This window comes from Argiope bruennichi, chromosome 7, assembly GCF_947563725.1.
Source record: "Argiope bruennichi chromosome 7, qqArgBrue1.1, whole genome shotgun sequence".
In the NCBI taxonomy this organism is placed as follows: domain Eukaryota; kingdom Metazoa; phylum Arthropoda; class Arachnida; order Araneae; family Araneidae; genus Argiope; species Argiope bruennichi.
This window is the reverse complement of record NC_079157.1, coordinates 14,660,202-14,665,201: the sequence shown is the minus strand read 5'-3', so window position 1 is coordinate 14,665,201 and position 5,000 is coordinate 14,660,202. Positions and strand designations below refer to the sequence as shown.

The following is a 5,000-nucleotide window of genomic DNA, read 5'->3' as shown; positions in this document are numbered from 1 at the left end:
GCTTGTTCTGGTATCCTTATTTATCGAAAGGTAAGTGTTGAAAAAATTTATATGTCTCTAATACGCAGCTTCAGGGGGCACCCGGGTTTGAACCGGGGACCTCTCGATCTGCAGTCGAATGCTCTACCACTGAGCTATACCCCCGTTGTTCTGCCTCAAACAAAATTATATTTCTTTATTTTGCGAAATATCTGTCTAAAAATCAACGCTTGTTCTGGTATCCTTATTTATCGAAAGGTAAGTGTTGAAAAAATTTATATTTCTCTAATACGCAGCTTCAGGGGGCACCCGGGTTTGAACCGGGAACCTCTCGATCTGCAGTCGAATGCTCTAAAACTGAGCTATACCCCCGTTGCTCTGCCTCAAACGGAATAATATTTCTAGATTATGCGAAATATCTGTCTATAAAACCACAACGCTTGTTCTGGTATCCTTATTTATCAAAAGGTAAGTGTAGAAAAAATTTATATGTCTCTAATACGCAGCATCAGGGGCCACCCGGGTTTGAACCGGGGACTTCTCGTTCTGCAGTCGAATGCTCTACCACTGAGCTATACCCCATTGCTCTGCCTCAATCGGAATTATATTTCAAGATTATGCGAAATATCTGTCTATAAAACCACAACGCTTGTTCTGGTATCCTTATTTATCGAAAGGTAAGTGTTGAAAAAATATATATGTCTCTAATACGCAGCTTCAGGGGGCACCCGGGTTTGAACCGGGGAACTCTCGATCTGCAGTTGAATGCTCTACCACTGAGCTATACCCCCGTTGATCTGCCTCAAACGGAATAATATTTCTTTATTTTGCGAAATATCAGTCTAAAAATCAACGCTTGTTCTGGTATCCTTATTTATCGAAAGGTAAGTTTTGAAAAAATTTATATGTCTCTAATACACAGCTTCAGGGGGCACCCGGGTTTGAACCAGGGACCTCTCGATCTGCAGTCGAATGCTCTAAAACTGAGCTATACCCCCGTTGCTCTGCCTCAAACGGAATAATATTTCTAGATTATGCGAAATATCTGTCTATAAAACCACAACGCCTGTTCTGGTATCCTTATTTATCGAAACGTAAGTGTTGAAAAAATTTATATGTCTCTAATGCGCAGCTTCAGGGGGCACCCGGGTTTGAACCGGGGACCTCTCGATCTGCAGTCGAATGCTCTACCACTGAGCTATACCCCCGTTGCTCTGCCTCAAACGGAATTATATTTCTTTATTTTGCGAAATATCTGTCTAAAAATCAACGCTTGTTCTGGTATCCTTATTTATCGAAACGTAAGTGTTGAAAAAATTTATATGTCTCTAATACGCAGCTTCAGGGGGCACCCGGGTTTGAACCGGGGACCTCTCGATCTGCAGTCGAACACTCTACCACTGAGCTATACCCCCGTTGCTCTGCCTCAAACGGAATTATATTTCTATATTTTGCGAAATATCTGTCTAAAAATCAACGCTTGTTCTAGTATCCGTATTTATCGAAAGGTAAGTGTTGAAAAAATTTATAAGTCTCTAATACGCAGCTTCAGGGGGCACCCGGGTTTGAACCGGGGACCTCTCGATCTGCAGTCGAATGCTCTACCACTGAGCTATACCCCCGTTGCTCTGCCTCAAACGGAATTATATTTCTTTATTTTGCGAAATATCTGTCTAAAAATCAACGCTTGTTCTGGTATCCTTATTTATCGAAAGGTAAGTGTTGAAAAAATTTATATGTCTCGAATACGCAGCTTCAGGGGACACCCGGGTTTGAACCGGGGACCCCTCGATCTGCAGTCGAATGCTCTACCACTGAGCTATACCCCCGTTGCTCTGCCTCAAACGGAATTATATTTCTTTATTTTGCGAAATATCTGTCTAAAAATCAACGTTTGTTCTGGTATCCTTATTTATCGAAAGGTAAGTGTTGAAAAAATTTATAAGTCTCTAATACGCAGCTTCAGGGGGCACCCGGGTTTCAACCGGGGACCTCTCGATCTGCAGTCGAATGCTCTACCACTGAGCTATACCCCCGTTGCTCTGCCTCAAACGGAATTATATTTCTTTATTTTGCGAAATATATGTCTAAAAATCAACGCTTGTTCTGGTATCCTTATTTATCGAAACGTAAGTGTTGAAAAAATTTACATGTCTCTAATACGCAGCTTCAGGGGGCACCCGGGTTTCAACCGGGGACCTCTCGATCTGCAGTCGAATGCTCTAACACTGAGCTATACCCCCGTTGCTCTGCCTCAAACGGAATTATATTTCTTTATTTTGCGAAATATCTGTCTAAAGATCAACGCTTGTTCTGGTATCCTTATTTATCGAAAGGTAACTGTTGAAAAAATTTATAAGTCTCTAATACGCAGCTTCAGGGGGCACCCGGGTTTGAACCGGGGATCTCTCGATCTGCAGTCGAATGCTCTACCACTGAGCTATACCCCCGTTAATCTGCCTCAAACGGAATAATATATCTAGATTATGCGAAATATCTCTCTATAAAACCACAACGCTTGTTCTGGTATCCTTATTTATCGAAAGGTAAGTGTTGAAAAAATTTATATGTCTCTAATACGCTGCTTCAGGGGGCACCCGGGTTTGAACCGGGGACCTCTCGATCTGCAGTCGAATACTCTACCACTGAGCTATACCCCCGTTTCTCTGCCTCAAACGGAATTATATTTCTTTATTTTGCGAAATATCTGTCTAAAAATCAATGCTTGTTCTGGTATCCTTATTTATCGAAAGGTAAGTGTTGAAAAAATTTATAAGTCTCTAATACGCAGCTTCAGGGGGCACCCGTGTTTGAACCGGGGAACTCTCGATCTGCAGTCGAATGCTCTACCACTGAGCTATACCCCCGTTGTTCTGCCTCAAACAAAATTATATTTCTTTATTTTGCGAAATATCTGTCTAAAAATCAACGCTTGTTCTGGTATCCTTATTTATCGAAAGGTAAGTGTTGAAAAAATATATATGTCTCTAATACGCAGCTTCAGGGGGCACCCGGGTTTGAACCGGGGAACTCTCGATCTGCAGTTGAATGCTCTATCACTGAGCTATACCCCCGTTGATCTGCCTCAAACGGAATAATATTTCTTTATTTTGCGAAATATCAGTCTAAAAATCAACGCTTGTTCTGGTATCCTTATTTATCGAAAGGTAAGTGTTGAAAAAATTTATATGTCTCTAATACACAGCTTCAGGGGGCACCCGGGTTTGAACCGGGGACCTCTCGATCTGCAGTCGAATGCTCTAAAACTGAGCTATACCCCCGTTGCTCTGCCTCAAACGGAATAATATTTCTAGATTATGCGAAATATCTGTCTATAAAACCACAACGCTTGTTCTGGTATCCTTATTTATCGAAACGTAAGTGTTGAAAAAATTTATATGTCTCTAATGCGCAGCTTCAGGGGGCACCCGGGATTGAACCGGGGACCTCTCCATCTGCAGTCGAATGCTCTACCACAGAGCTATACCCCCGTTGCTCTGCCTCAAACGGAATTATATTTCTTTATTTTGCGAAATATCTGTCTAAAAATCAACGCTTGTTCTGGTATCCTTATTTATCGAAAGGTAACTGTTGAAAAAATTTATAAGTCTCTAATACGCAGCTTCAGGGGGCACCCGGGTTTGAACCGGGGATCTCTCGATCTGCAGTCGAATGCTCTACCACTGAGCTATACCCCCGTTGCTCTGCCTCAAACGGAATTATATTTCTTTATTTTGCGAAATATATGTCTAAAAATCAACGCTTGTTCTGGTATCCTTATTTATCGAAACGTAAGTGTTGAAAAAATTTACATGTCTCTAATACGCAGCTTCAGGGGGCACCCGGGTTTCAACCGGGGACCTCTCGATCTGCAGTCGAAGGCTCTACCACTGAGCTATACCCCCGTTGCTCTGCCTCAAACGGAATTATATTTCTTTATTTTGCGAAATATCAGTCTAAAAATCAACGCTTGTTCTGGTATCCTTATTTATCGAAAGGTAAGTGTTGAAAAAATTTATATGTCTCTAATACACAGCTTCAGGGGGCACCCGGGTTTGAACCGGGGACCTCTCGATCTGCAGTCGAATGCTCTAAAACTGAGCTATACCCCCGTTGCTCTGCCTCAAACGGAATAATATTTCTAGATTATGCGAAATATCTGTCTATAAAACCACAACGCTTGTTCTGGTATCCTTATTTATCGAAACGTAAGTGTTGAAAAAATTTATATGTCTCTAATGCGCAGCTTCAGGGGGCACCCGGGATTGAACCGGGGACCTCTCCATCTGCAGTCGAATGCTCTACCACAGAGCTATACCCCCGTTGCTCTGCCTCAAACGGAATTATATTTCTTTATTTTGCGAAATATCTGTCTAAAAATCAACGCTTGTTCTGGTATCCTTATTTATCGAAAGGTAACTGTTGAAAAAATTTATAAGTCTCTAATACGCAGCTTCAGGGGGCACCCGGGTTTGAACCGGGGATCTCTCGATCTGCAGTCGAATGCTCTACCACTGAGCTATACCCCCGTTGCTCTGCCTCAAACGGAATTATATTTCTTTATTTTGCGAAATATATGTCTAAAAATCAACGCTTGTTCTGGTATCCTTATTTATCGAAACGTAAGTGTTGAAAAAATTTACATGTCTCTAATACGCAGCTTCAGGGGGCACCCGGGTTTCAACCGGGGACCTCTCGATCTGCAGTCGAAGGCTCTACCACTGAGCTATACCCCCGTTGCTCTGCCTCAAACGGAATTATATTTCTTTATTTTGCGAAATATCTGTCTAAAGATCAACGCTTGTTCTGGTATCCTTATTTATCGAAACGTAAGTGTTGAATTATTTATATGTCTCTAATACGCAGCATCAGGGGACACCCGGGTTTGAACCGGGGACCCCTCGATCTGCAGTCGAATGCTCTACCACTGAGCTATACCCCAGTTTGCCTCAAACGGAATAATATTTCTAGATTTTCCGAAATATCTGTCTATAATACCACAACGCTTATTCTATTATCCT

The 5,000-nt window shown here is 42.0% G+C and overlaps 16 non-coding genes across 16 annotated transcripts; all 16 read right to left on the bottom strand.

Annotated features, from left to right (window-relative positions):
* Window positions 1-72: 72 nt before the first annotated feature.
* Trnac-gca (transfer RNA cysteine (anticodon GCA)) lies at window positions 73-144 on the bottom strand. Its single transcript has one exon. It is a non-coding gene; the product is annotated as a tRNA-Cys (tRNA).
* A 554-nt stretch (window positions 145-698) lies between these two features.
* Window positions 699-770, bottom strand: Trnac-gca (transfer RNA cysteine (anticodon GCA)). The gene has a single exon. It is a non-coding gene; the product is annotated as a tRNA-Cys (tRNA).
* Window positions 771-905: 135 nt separating this feature from the next.
* Window positions 906-977, bottom strand: Trnac-gca (transfer RNA cysteine (anticodon GCA)). The gene has a single exon. It is a non-coding gene; the product is annotated as a tRNA-Cys (tRNA).
* A 138-nt stretch (window positions 978-1,115) lies between these two features.
* On the bottom strand, window positions 1,116-1,187 carry Trnac-gca (transfer RNA cysteine (anticodon GCA)). The gene has a single exon. It is a non-coding gene; the product is annotated as a tRNA-Cys (tRNA).
* Window positions 1,188-1,322: 135 nt separating this feature from the next.
* Trnac-gca (transfer RNA cysteine (anticodon GCA)) lies at window positions 1,323-1,394 on the bottom strand. The gene has a single exon. It is a non-coding gene; the product is annotated as a tRNA-Cys (tRNA).
* A 135-nt stretch (window positions 1,395-1,529) lies between these two features.
* Trnac-gca (transfer RNA cysteine (anticodon GCA)) lies at window positions 1,530-1,601 on the bottom strand. Its single transcript has one exon. It is a non-coding gene; the product is annotated as a tRNA-Cys (tRNA).
* A 135-nt stretch (window positions 1,602-1,736) lies between these two features.
* On the bottom strand, window positions 1,737-1,808 carry Trnac-gca (transfer RNA cysteine (anticodon GCA)). The gene has a single exon. It is a non-coding gene; the product is annotated as a tRNA-Cys (tRNA).
* A 135-nt stretch (window positions 1,809-1,943) lies between these two features.
* Trnac-gca (transfer RNA cysteine (anticodon GCA)) lies at window positions 1,944-2,015 on the bottom strand. Its single transcript has one exon. It is a non-coding gene; the product is annotated as a tRNA-Cys (tRNA).
* Window positions 2,016-2,357: 342 nt separating this feature from the next.
* On the bottom strand, window positions 2,358-2,429 carry Trnac-gca (transfer RNA cysteine (anticodon GCA)). Its single transcript has one exon. It is a non-coding gene; the product is annotated as a tRNA-Cys (tRNA).
* A 138-nt stretch (window positions 2,430-2,567) lies between these two features.
* Window positions 2,568-2,639, bottom strand: Trnac-gca (transfer RNA cysteine (anticodon GCA)). The gene has a single exon. It is a non-coding gene; the product is annotated as a tRNA-Cys (tRNA).
* Window positions 2,640-3,188: 549 nt separating this feature from the next.
* Trnac-gca (transfer RNA cysteine (anticodon GCA)) lies at window positions 3,189-3,260 on the bottom strand. Its single transcript has one exon. It is a non-coding gene; the product is annotated as a tRNA-Cys (tRNA).
* Window positions 3,261-3,605: 345 nt separating this feature from the next.
* Trnac-gca (transfer RNA cysteine (anticodon GCA)) lies at window positions 3,606-3,677 on the bottom strand. The gene has a single exon. It is a non-coding gene; the product is annotated as a tRNA-Cys (tRNA).
* Window positions 3,678-3,812: 135 nt separating this feature from the next.
* Window positions 3,813-3,884, bottom strand: Trnac-gca (transfer RNA cysteine (anticodon GCA)). The gene has a single exon. It is a non-coding gene; the product is annotated as a tRNA-Cys (tRNA).
* A 135-nt stretch (window positions 3,885-4,019) lies between these two features.
* Window positions 4,020-4,091, bottom strand: Trnac-gca (transfer RNA cysteine (anticodon GCA)). The gene has a single exon. It is a non-coding gene; the product is annotated as a tRNA-Cys (tRNA).
* A 345-nt stretch (window positions 4,092-4,436) lies between these two features.
* Window positions 4,437-4,508, bottom strand: Trnac-gca (transfer RNA cysteine (anticodon GCA)). The gene has a single exon. It is a non-coding gene; the product is annotated as a tRNA-Cys (tRNA).
* Window positions 4,509-4,849: 341 nt separating this feature from the next.
* Trnac-gca (transfer RNA cysteine (anticodon GCA)) lies at window positions 4,850-4,921 on the bottom strand. The gene has a single exon. It is a non-coding gene; the product is annotated as a tRNA-Cys (tRNA).
* Window positions 4,922-5,000: the final 79 nt, after the last annotated feature.